This window comes from Chenopodium quinoa, unplaced genomic scaffold (genome assembly GCF_001683475.1).
Source record: "Chenopodium quinoa cultivar QQ74 unplaced genomic scaffold, ASM168347v1, whole genome shotgun sequence".
NCBI classification, from domain to species: Eukaryota; Viridiplantae; Streptophyta; class Magnoliopsida; order Caryophyllales; family Amaranthaceae; genus Chenopodium; species Chenopodium quinoa.
The window spans coordinates 11,707-25,312 of record NW_018742918.1 but is presented as its reverse complement, the minus strand read 5'-3'; the positions used below and the strand labels follow the sequence as shown (position 1 = coordinate 25,312).

The 13,606-nt window shown below is 37.4% G+C and overlaps 1 pseudogene; it reads right to left on the bottom strand.

Annotated features, from left to right (window-relative positions):
- Positions 1 to 270: 270 nt before the first annotated feature.
- On the bottom strand, positions 271 to 5,159 carry LOC110728314 (annotated as a pseudogene).
- Between the last annotated feature and the right edge of the window lie 8,447 nt (positions 5,160 to 13,606).

The window sequence follows — 13,606 nt, the reverse complement described above, 5'->3', positions numbered from 1 at the left end:
TGCACGAGTCTGCATATGTAGCTCTCAGTTTCTCACTTCTCGGTTTATTTGCTCGCTTATGAAGCATTATGCAAGGCTGATTGATTATCACAAATCGGAACCTAGTTTTAAGAACAGCAACATTCATTTCTTTTTGGAAGCTTACAAGCCATGGGTGTCAGGGTGTGAGTGTGAGTAAACATTGAAAGCATAAATCCCCACTCTTATGACTTACAAGAGTTTCAACAACGAAAACAACAACAAAGCCCTACAAGTAAAACTCCACGCTTTGTTAGCAATGGTAAAACCGTGTGGATAGATCCTAATTAACGCAATTAAAAAAAAAAATACAAATTGAACCCAATTGAACTTAGCTTGTAGTCAAATTATTTGTTTTGTTTTTTCAGATGGAGATGCTGTTTGGAACTCCCATACCGGTGACCCCAGGCTTTTCTGATATAGGCCTTAACAACTCATAAGGTACAACACCAGCTCCATGCCTATGCTTTAGATTTTTCATCAGCATTCCTGTTGTCAATTGATTTGTCTAATTCACTTAGCCCATCTTGAAAATCTTCAAAAGCTTTATTTATCTCTTCTTCTGCCTCCCAAGATGGCTCCTTCTTTTGGCCTATATATTCCTCTTCGGATGAATGACTTGAAAGTACATCCAGTACTGCCATAACTGTAGCTGCCTGTGTCATTGTTGGGAAGCATTCGAGTAGTGTCTTCTCGGGACTTCTAATGAACAATGCCCACCCTTCATCAGTGCGATTTTCTGTAGGCATCTTAGTCCTAGTGATGGTAGGCCTGTTAGGGAAGTAACCTGCATAGGCGTATTGGCCGAAGTTGACAGCAGCATGGTGCCCTGAACTCACCCATATTATGGTTGACACAATTTGGATTAGATCTTCTGGAGTATTTTAGGGGCAGCCACCCTTCTTTCTTGTCTCTATGCCCTTCGGTAATTACCTCCATCCACCAAGCTTGAAGCTCTTCATCTGATTTTACTAGACTCGGATCTTTATAGTAGTGGCTTACATATTTTGTTACCCACTTCTTAATGCATCCCCATAGGTCTAAGCATCTTTCGCGTATGGATAGTCATCAATTATGAGCCTCACTCCATGTTCAGCTGATGGATCTTCAACTGCCATTCCCCTATTATATTCCAACATAGAGGCTTGTTAATACGAATGAAGTATTAGTTATTTAGAGAATTAGAGACTAATGGGTGCATGATATGAGAGTTTGTTTAATTCAAATAATTCCATGATGCTAAACCAGGAGATTAAACTACCTGTGTAGCAGGTCAGCTGGTAAGGCTTCGCGATCAAACTGCCACTCTGATTTATAGATGGCAGAGCTCATCTCTAAGCAGTACTTCCCAGGTGAAAAAGTTCTCTCAATTATACCATCTGCATTAACCAAAGCTAGCCTAGCAAGGGCGTTGATCTCCATAGTGTAACGGAAATGAGGATGCAACAACCTATATATTGGGTGCATAGCGCTCAAATGCCTATTTGCTGCAATTATGTAAGGTTCTGTGCAGCAATGTGCTCTAAGCCTGAAACCAACCATTGAACCAATCAAATTAGACATGGTAGTAAAATTCTATGTAAAAATAAAGTCAAAGTTATAGGAAATTTAGTCAACTAAACTGAACTAAACTTATTGGAGCTGAACTGAACTGAATATTTTATGAGAGAAGGAAATTAAGAACTAAACTGAACTTATTGGAACTGAACTGAACTGAAAATAATCTGAAGAGAACAGACCCTAAAGCAATACGAGTAATTTGTTACATACGCGTAAATAAAGAACAGATTAGAGTTTATGGAAATAATTACCAGTGGCTTATAAGTTGGTGGTAGCCAGTGTCATGAGCAAGGACATGAGCCTTGGCAAGCTTCCAAAGCCATCCTTGAGTGGCATTGTTTTCTTGGCATAAATACTTCCTGATACGGAACTGGATTTTCTTTAGTCGGAGGCCGGGTTAACTCAATAGCAAGAGGTTTTAATGCTTCATCATCATCATAGATGAACAAAGTTCGCGATGCATATAAATTCCTCCCCTCAAGCTCCGATACTCTGTTTACGTAAGGCATAAATGCATCGTGGTAGTCAATTATGAACAATTTATTCTCTTCCACTGCCTGCAATACAACAATATATAGGATAACATACAAAGAAAATCATGAGATTAACATACAACATTTTAAATTAATTAATCAACACAATTGATTATATAGCAAACCTTTCTTAAAGTCATATGATATCGTCGTTTTAACTCATTGTCCAGCAGTTGTTCTGTCAAAACTGACTCAAATTTGCCGCAAATTTTTTGTTCTAGGATACTGTTCAGCATCGATATCTGTAAAATTAGCACACACTTAATTAGTTAATTAGCATGTTTTTTAGGAAAATTATCACACCAAAGTTAATCTAGAAATTAGCTAGTTCGATGGATTTCATAGTTCGGTATATTGGAATAATCTACCATAAAGACGTGATAATATTAATTAGGAACAAAAGAAGTATGTAAGCATCTTTTAGTTTTTAATTTGCAGATTATACCGTGACACGCTTGATGCTTAAAGGATTCATCCCAGCAAGAGTTTGACGAGCAAACTCCTCATCCTTAAACCATGAAAAAGCATCCCCTAATATACATTCAATCACATACAAATTAAATTTAGAAAATGTGAAATAAACATTAAAACAGTTGTAATAATATCATATATCACAAAGTAACTACTACGTACTTCGATCATATACCAAACGACGATATTATAATAAGATGAAATTAAAGTCAAAATGTGACAATTATTTTGAAATGGAGTAGTTTTACGGAGTATATTCTTACGTTCAAATATCTGGGGGAGCTCAAAACGGAAAACTTTTTCAGCAGAATCAGAGGCATCTCTGATAAATCTATGCACCACATCTTGTACACCCCCACGTTGTTGCATATCAGGACACTTAATTTCTTCGTTGAAGAGCCTGTTTATGGCTGTGATGAATGGATATTCCTTATCATCATTGATGAACTTTGTCTCCAATGGTGGTATTAAATGATGCAGCAAAGTGTACAGGGTACGAAATCCGAATTCTTTCAGCTTCAGTTCCGAAAATGTTTCGTCTCTAGGTACATACACATTTTCTTTAAATAAGCTAACAATGCTACCTGCACCAATGGCGGAAACCATAATTTTTTATAAGGGGGGCAAGAGTAATATATGTAGTGGGAAAGTTTTGTATGTGGCCACATTCGTGTATAAGAGTAATCTCCATTTAATTGTATGAGTAACCTCATTTTTTCATAAGAGTAATCTCATGTTATCCATAAAAGTAACTCAAATTCAATATACGAAAAAAACAAGTAATTTAGAAATAAGTAACCTCATTTGTTTATTCGAATAACCTCTATTTTATTTTTTTAAAAAAAAAAAAGATGAAGGAAAAATTCCACATATTTAAGAGAGTGGTTCCTTTTTTTCTCATTTAAGTAATCTACATACGTTAAGGTAACCCCATTTGCTCATCACCGTAACCTTATTACAAATTAATTGTCTTATAGTATGTGATTATGTAAAGTGACCAAACCATGTGGCTAGCCACATATACAGTGTATTTGGATAAAAAAAAATGGAAAGAAAAGGAGGAGAGAGAGGTGAAGGGGAAGGAAGAGAAAGGGAGGGGAGGGGAGGGAAGAAAGATGAATTTTCCTTTCAAATCTCTCTATTGTTGAAGAGATCAAATTCTTACAATTTAATCCCTCCATTTTTCTCCCCTTCAATTCCCTTCCTTCCTCATTTGTTATCCAGATGAAAGGTAATTTTACTTAATTTTTCTTTCCTTTCATTTCCATCAATCCAAACAAAGTGATAAGAATTTGTAGAAATATATAGATCAAAAGAAAGTGAATGATAGTAGAAGTACCTCCTCTTGCAATAAGACTTCCAGTTCTACACCGCCTTGGGTAAGGAAATTCTTCACTACCACCCAAACTTGGTCGAAAATTGCCCGGATCACCAAGGTCATTGTAAATGTCATAGTCATAGATTCTCTCATGAGGAAGGCGTTTTTCTTTAGGTTTTGTATCCCCTCGCAAGATTTCAAGTTCATACTCCCTCAGCCTTTTCAAACCACTTGGTGTTTGTGATGGCAAATACGACTACAACATGCATCAATGGAAATTTTTCTATATTAACTTCAAGGAAGACTATTCAATAACTACATAAATAATTTAAAATGCATGAAAGAGGTGTATAATCGAAGTACCTTATTAGTAAAGAAGACCCTACTTTCTGAGTTAACAGATTTGGGGTGCACCCATGAATTACAACTAATAGTTTGTTGTGACATTTCAGGGAAACGTTCAAGAACAATGTCAATGACGTGCATCTCAGTACGGTGTTCATTCTCGACTTGTACAGCACCCACCTTTCCGAACCCTGGCTTAATTTCTATATAAGCCACATATTTCGCAAACTCAACCTCAGGAGGCTTATATCTGTCCTTAGTTTTATCATCCTTAGCAACCGGAGTATACACTTCGTCCTTAGCCGTTGAATGATAGGCGGGCGCTTTGGGTGTAATGTTCTCACAACCCGTAACTTCAAATCAACAGAAAAAAACCACAAACAAATAATTAATAATGAACATTTTAGGTATTTTAAGCGGACATTACACTAAACTAGTGAAAATTTACTAGAAATAATGTTTTTACACTTACTTGGGTCAACCTCAGTGCCAATTAGCTCCAAGTTTAAGACAGCATGATGACAAAAATCAGCAAATTTATCGGCTGTTTCGCTAGGAAGGTGGGATACGTACTCAACAATAGATGGTAATTGTACAAAGATGGTGGCCTTGACATATTCTTCAGTGGATATATCTGAAAAGGCTGTTTGGATTTTGTCGATATTTTTGGCATGTATTTCGTCATTAAGGCTTTTATCATGGTCTGGTTTCCCTAAGGTGTCATCTTTATGATGAACCGGTGGCGTTGGAGTTGGAGGTGGAGTTGGAATTGATGGCCCAGGGGTTATGGTGCCGAAAAGGTCTTCAAAGTTGGGCATCCTATCGAGTAATCTCATAAGGACCATTATTCTCAATATTGCAAGAACTGACACAATAAGCAACACGACCCATGAAAACCAAACCCCAATAGCCATTTTGGCTCGTGCAATGCCTATAAATAGCCACCAAAATGGGGGGGTTGATCAATCTCAATGTAGCCACTAAAAGCTTAACGAGACTTTTCTATGTGATACAAACGTAACAAGCTTAAGTTATTGTCTCACACACGAAATAAATTTTTTTGGTGGATGTCTTTCGACAATTTTTAAAACAATAACTAATGGGCTTGGATGGGGATTGTATCGGAATTAAAGAAGAAGAAGAATAATAATATTAGAAGTTGGATTTTTTTGATGGGAAATGGAGTTACAATAAGGTTTCGTTTTATAGATGATGATGAGGGCATGCATGGAAATTAATTTTGTAGTACTAGAAAACTAATATGACTATTAATAGGATATTATGTTAATTGGAGATGGGCACGACGTCAACGTGCATACAAGCTCAGGAACCAACTACATGGTTTATGTGACTAAAAAAAGTTTACCTTTTTTTGGGGTCATATATAATTACTTTAGGTGAGTATATTAGGGGAAGGAATATTTTAATAGACTTTTGTAGACTACAGATTAGCACGTTGTGCATATGACAACTAGGCCAATTCGGTAGGACGTTGACCCAAATTAAGAATAGAAAACTCTTTTATTTTAATTGACTTTTAACCTTTGTACATCAGAAAAGACCGGAACAACTGGTCGACTGTATGAGGTATGCCCACATAACCCAAAAGGTTCATCCTAAAATCAATTTGTAAAAAGTATGGTAGTCTACCAATCATCACTAGGGGTGGCAAACGGATCAGGTCGGGTCATATTCGTGTTCGGGTCATTTCGGGTTCGGGTTGAAACCCCCTGACCTGAACCTGATCTGTTTAGCATTTCGGGTCGAAGTTCTTGACCCTAACTTGTTCGGATTCGGGTCAACCCGAAGTTGACCTTGTTCAACCTGATTTTTTTTTTTTTTGGGTAGATTAAAGAAAAATTTATTACCAATAAAAATCTTAAAAACAAAAAGAAATCAATACAAATTGAATCTCAACTTTAAATCTGTAAATCATAAATAAATTTAAATGTAATAAATTTACAACCAAAAACTTCCAATTAAAGGGATTTGAAACTTAAATTTACAACAAAATTTTAACTTCTCAAAATCCTTCACATGCTGGTTTGTTGTTCGTTCTTTCCTGCAAACAATAACAAAACACATTAATAAATATTCAAGTCATCAATTTAGATTATATAAAATACAAAATCAACTTTCAATAATATGTATATTCAATTCCAAAACAATTCAAACCATAAACACTACGACAAAGTAGTAGAAAGTAGATGCAATTTTCACCAATTTCATAAATAGCCATCTTAATATAAGAAATATCAAATCAAACAAGTAGATCTAGATATTAAAAATACAAGCTAAGAACATCTAGATGTAAAAAAATTAATAACTAATGATGAATTCGAATATAAACAACAAATGACTTCGAAATTAAACAAAAATTAACATGTTAAAAACGAAAAAAAAAACCTGAAAGCATGTAAACAAATTCAAGAGGAAAAATACCTTGAGATGATGGAGAAGGTTAAAGGAATGATTGTAGGACTGAAGGAAAGGAGTGAAGGAGACACAAGTGAGGCAATGAGACAAGGAGAGAGGAAGAAACTGAAAAACGGCTGTTTGCCTGTTTCAGAAGGAGAATGTGAGGGTTTTAGGGTTTTTCTCTTTTATTAGGTGGATTTTTGGGCTTGGGCTTAAGAGTTATTTTCGTTTTTTCTTGTTCGTTCTTTTTTTTTTTTTTTTTTTCGGGTTAGATGGGTCATTTTCGGGTTAAAAATTTCAACCTTAACCTAACCCATTTAATTATCAGGTCGGGTTTGTGTCGACCCATTTAAGTTTTCGGGTCATAAATCTCAACCCAAACCCGCTATTTTCAGGTCGGGTTCGGGTCGTGTTTTCGGGTCGGGTCAGTTTTTGCCAGCCCTAATCATCACCATTTGATATCGAAAGAAAAAAACATTGATGGGATATGTGTATATATCTCTCCAACTTTGTGCTTTGTTACGCCTAATTCTTCTAAACTTATTTTCATTTCAATTTAAATTAAGTTGTTTAGGTTTAGTAGTTATTTTTCAGTTATGTTTAATTCAGGCCGTTTTAGTTCAGTTATCATTATTATTATTATTATTATTTCTACTACTACAACTACTACTACTACTACTACTACTACTACTACTACTACTACTACTACTACTACTACTACTTACGATTGATTATTATTTATGATTATAATTTTATTGTCATGATATTTATTATTATGTTGCTTGATATTATTTTTATTATTTATTGCTTTAAAGGGAATTTGTACTTGTTTCGGGGATTTTTGTCCCTTAGGAGAGTTACAACACTGAGACTGGATTCAACAAAGGACGACTGTACCTGCAAAGCAAACGGACCGCCGAATGGTCGGTGGTCCGCATCCGAAGATTAAGTTAGTAAGCGTTCGGTAATAAAACGTGCGGAAGTAAAGTTATCTGCTCGGATTCCAAGCTCAGGTAAGTGTTGTCTGTTCTTTGAAAATGACAACTCTGTAGTAAGTGACGTATTGTCTCGTACTGCGTATATCTCTCTGCCGTCATAAATGTAAGAATGTTCCTATTTATAGGGTCCTTTTGGAAAGTGTGCCCTCCCTAGGATCTGGTGACCTAGGAATTAGGTCACGCCGAAAAAACGGCGCCTCAAGGTTTGGGCCCTTGAAGGCCGCCATTCCAGAGGCAATGCCTGAGTGACACGTGTCATTGAGCCCAAAAGGCCTTTGGGCACCTTTTTGGGTGACACGCGTCGCCGTCTGAATGGTCCATGCTGGATCATCAGTCTGTTTAGGGCAGAAGAATGTCCGCCCTCCACGTGTCATCATCTCATAGGTCCAAATGGAACCTTTACTAAGGACACGTGGCGTTTTCTGATTGGACCACCTGGTCGGGTAAAAATACCCAAATCAGTACTTGTAATCATACTTAATATGATAATTAATAATCTTGTTAGGGTTAATTTGATTATGATTTCAAGTGATCGACAATAATAGATTTATTTGTGCATTAAATTCAACCAACATAGATAAACAGGTTTAGGGTTAAACCTATTGATTGCATGTTAATTGAAAAGCGCACATGAATACGATCAGAATAAAGTAGAGGCCTATTATTAGGGCAGGTTCAATCTCTTTTAGGTTGGATTTGTACCTTCATCCCCGAACCCTTATTTGGTTCTAGACCTTATGGAGTTGACGATCTCTTGGATCGTTAAGGGGTGTAACCTTCACCCTGTGAACGGTTTACAAGTTCCTAAAACTTGTTGGCGACTCTTTTTGCTCTATCTTCTTCCCTTTTGGACGCCACCGTACTTTAGTGTATGATCACACTGGGGTTCAAGCTAGGGGATTAACGCTTGAAATCTATTCCCCACAAGAACTTTTTTGCTTGTTGAGGTGAGGTATACTAGGCCAGTTTGGTCGTCTGAAGTTGCAGAAGCTATAGCTGCTCGTTATGGAGTTGAACTTGTGAGACAGATGGGATATGAGAAGGTGGTGCTTGAGGGTGATGCTATCAATGTTGTCAAAGCTATCAAGTGCAAGCAAGAGTGTCTAGCCCCTATTTATCTCCTGTACGAGGATATTCATAGGATGTCAAGTTTTTTTTTCGTTTTTTAGTTGTAATCATTTTAGGAGGGCAGGAAATACAGCTGCTCATTATATGGCTAGATGGAATCCGAGTAATAATACCGAACGTATATGTATGAGATTATTCCCCCAAAGCTTTCAAACTTTGGCGGAACTTAATCTTTCATAATATTTTCCCGCAATTTTCGAAAAAAAAAAATGTTAGTCACGCAACAATTTACTAATTTAATAAAAGAAAATTTAACAACAACAAACTAACCTTTGCTTCATTTTCCCAAAATAAATAAACCTTTAAATCTTATAAAAATAAATACAAGTTTGTATTTTTTTCCCATATTAAACCAAGTAGATCACTTGACCTGTTATACAAGGTTGCAATCCACGTGTCATGTGCTCATTGGTTATTTTATTTATTTTTTTATTTTATTATTGTTTTTTTTATAATCAACAAAAAAAATAATTCAATTTTTAAAATCAAATAATAAGAAGGAAAAAAACACCATCCCTTTCCCCACCTATGCGAGCCCCACTCCCCACCACCCACCCCTTCTTGGCATGCCAACGACCAACGCCTAATCGTAAGCAGCACCTTAACATATTGAAAACCCACGCACGCAACTCCTATCCCCTGCTCCCTGCACAGCTGCACTCCACTGCTCTTGACAGGGTAAAGTCGTATCCCCTAATCAAAAGTAATTACCTAAATCACTAACTGAGGTAGATAGGGAAGTAGGGTCGAACTCCATAGGGAAACATGTCTTTTTAATTCTAATTAATTAAAATAATCTAAATTATCTAAGTAACCAATATTTTAAATGTGAATTCTATACTACGAATAGTGAGTTTAGGGAGAAAAGAATCAATAATAAGGAAACCTAGGGTCACAGGTTAACCAATAATTAATATTCCGGGATAGAACGAAGTAATTAATAGTTAACAATGCATAGATAATATGATTAACAGGCTCTCGCAATTTATTAACCAACATAGATCTAACAGGCTCTCGCAATTTATTAGACCTAAGTTCTTATTAAAAATAGTCTTTAATATTAAATCAACATCTGCTCGATTCATCAATTCAATATTGCTAAACATTCACAATCAAATTACATCTGCTCGATTCATAATCTAATTGCAAAGAATTTAAACAATTCAATAAGAAATTATCATGCAATATCAATAATCAAAATTAACAAACTATCCCTTCATATTAATTATGGATCCCCATAAACCCTAGAATTAAACTACTCACTAATCATCATAATTAAACCAAACAAATAAATAAATAAGAACATGATCAAGAAAGCAATTAAATAGCTGAAATTAAAAGGGGAAGAAATTGTACCAAACTAAATCTGGAATTAATTGAAGGAATTAAGAACAAGAGTTAGAGAGAATTTAAGAGAGAGAGAAAAATACTAAGTAGAGAGAGAAAGTCTAAGAGAAAGAAGGTAAGTAAATAATCCGTACAAAACGTATATATACTTCCCCTAAAACACGAATTAAACTAAGCTTAATCAGGCTCTAGAAAAACACGCGCACGATCAGGCGAAGGGGCGCCCGATCGGACCCGCCTTTTTTTTCTATGCCCAGTCTAAAGTGCCGCGCCCAATCGAGCCTACGCTCACCCGATCGGGCGCGCCTTTCCTTGATAGCCTTCATGCGCGCAGCCGCCCGATTGGGCGTATGCTTGCCCGATCGGGCCCGATCTTCATCTTCAAGGCTTGGACTTCGATTGGGCTAGATTTCTCGGCCCAATCCATATTTCCTCTCGGGTCTCGAATACATGGTCCAATTGCCTCGCGATCCAAATAACCGAGCCCTTAATCACCGGCTCGATGGCTCTAGCCGGCCTTGGGCTCCAAAAGTGGTCGTGTTCCTCCAATGCTCGTAGTCGCTTCATAAAAATCCCGGGAAAATGCTCAAAAGGTGCAATTCCCTGCAAAACTTAACCAAAACTACGAAAACACTAGAAAACACATATTAGTAATAAAAGTGGCCCTAAAGGGCCAAAAACACTACTAATTATGACCAAGGGACGGGGGTAAAACACTATATAAAATAGACATATCAAACTCCCCCAAGCCAAACCTTTGCTTGTCCCTAAGCAAAGAGCTCATCAATGAACATATAAAACATACTTCACCCCAATCAACAAATCAAAAGCCAACGATTCAAGGTAAAATTAAACAAACATGCTTCAACGTCAATCAATCTTATTCATCTAATCACCCTTCCTCCCCAACAATTGTCAAGTAGAGCAAACCACAAGAGCATATAGAATTCAAGACTAGTGCTCACACACTCGACTCTCATTTATGTGGCGAGTAAAGAATGTACTCGATCGCTCTCCACCCAACCCCTTTAATGTGAACAATGCCCTCCCAACTCACACTCTCGTGTGTATAAAAACATTGAACGCTCATCCTACTAGTCGACTCGAAATATGTCAAGTCATAACTTGCATTGAAAAACAACACTTTCACATTTACATAACTTCTATGCACAAGGTCGGAAGGTCTTTTAAGCTTGTAATGTAAGGCTAGGGTAAAGGTAGGATAAATTTGGGATTATGTGAGAGAAAAACTATGCATTAAGGGAGTCAAATCCTAATAAATCCATGATAAAAAAATAATGACCATACACATCTCCAACATAACCAAGTCCAAACAAAAATCCACCAAATATACTCCAAACAATAAAACAATCCCAACACTCACAATTTCACTCATAAAAATATGATGATGTAGGACAAGAGTGAATAACAAACTTTGAACTCATAACTTGAAATATTTACATTGAAACTCAACTTTTTTTTTTTCCTTTCTTTTGATTAACCTTCACTTAGAACATTTGAACATCAAGCATTTTTTTCCTCTTTTTTCTTAGAAGTTCACTTTCTTTTTTTTTCAAATTTCTCACTTTTTTTTTTAACTTCCTTTTTTTTTCATCACACTTTTACTTTTCTCAAATATATACAACTTTTATACTCATAAAAACAAAAATATGATCAAAACAAATTACTTCTCAAAACCCACCCAAATTGTGCAAATAAAGTGCACACTACAAACTCCCTCACCTCACTCACTAATAGCTCCCCCAAGCCAAGCTTGGGACTAGTAACCAATGGGGCAATTAAGGCTTGTAATGTGGCTATAAACAATGAAAGGGCACAAGCAACAACATGGGTGACAAGAAGGGAACAAATGTATCTAAATACTCTAAAGGCTACCTAAAAGAATGAATGCCTTCGTCCTCCTCATGTGCATAATAAAAAGTCATGAAACACTACTCATAGTTGCAAATCAACACTCAAATTCATTGACATACCAGGAATTATGGAACTATCACACATTTCCTAACCAAATCAACTAGTCAAGCACTATATTCACAAGTAGTTGGGCAAAATTGACGCATGTTTAGGAGTCCAAACAATTAGACTTCAAATCATGACCAACAAATCCACAATATTCATCATCAAATACCAAGAATCAAAATAATTTTCTCAAGTATGAGGCACAGGGAAGTATGATTTACAATTCATTGGAACGTATTTTTGAATTTTTTTATTTTTAAATTTTTTTTGTATTTTTCAAATATAAGAAAGCATTAAAAAACTACACTAGGAAAGCAAATAAAAACTATACTAGAAAGCAAATAAAGAGAGAAAAGGAAGAGAATTTCCAAGTGAAAGAACACCCCCCCAAGCCAAATCAAGCAATGCCCTGATTGACTTGGGAGAGTAGCCTACTCTTCATCCTCATCCATCCTAGAGTACCCCCCACCGTGGCTAGAGCCGGCTCCTCCGTGGCTAGAGCCACCACCACCATACCCCGAACCACCGGCATGGTAGTTGGGGTCTACATTCCCACCCATACCCCCATATCCGTGGACCGAAGAGTAGTCCACATAAGTACCATAAGCACCGGGGTGAGAATACCCTCCTTGGGGGTATTGGAACCAATCGGGAGTAAGGGAATCGGGAGGAATAGCCCCCCGACGGGCATAATCATCATACATTGGGTAAAGGCCCCTTCCAAGGTTCCTCTCAATAAGACCAACCCTCCCATCTAGGGTGCTTAACCTAGAGTCTAGGTTTTGCATCATGCCCTCAACCCTCCCTGCCTCGTCTCAATGTGGTCTAGTTGGCTCCTAAAAGCCGAAAAGTCATATGGGGAATTTGGGTCAACATTGTAATCGACCGAGGAAGTGGGCATGCCGTAGGTGAAAGGTGGGGGTGGTTGGTAGTGGGGTGAGTGGTGAATGGGGGATTGATGAATGGGGGATTGGTGAGGTTGTGGTGAGGGGTGAGGAGGTTGAACCTCACCTTGACCATCTAGCTCGAAAGTGTAAGAGGGCTTCCCCCTCTCAAATTTGGTCAAGGCGGGGTTGGGTAAAGTAAAGGCTTGGTCCCTCCTACCCGATTGTCGGTGGACAATCCACCAAGTATCACTCCCCACCGGTTGTACCCAATTCAAGCTCCCTAAATAGGGTAGGTCCATTAGGTTCAATCCCACAACTTTCCTATGGCCATCGGGGTTCCAACCTAAATGTTTCCTAACTATATGGGTCACTAACCCCCCAAAGTAAATAGGTGCTCTAGACCTACTAGCCTCGGCCGCGTTGGCCGCCCTTTGGAAATGATTGGCTATCCTATGGGGTATGTTTAATTTTTCAGCATTAGGAATTATATAGGAAGCCAATAATTTCAATTCATCAATGGTGAGGCCGACAAATCTTTGCCAAAGTTTGGGGACGGGATGTTGAATCCACGTCCCTTTGGCATGTTGGAGGTTCACCAAATCC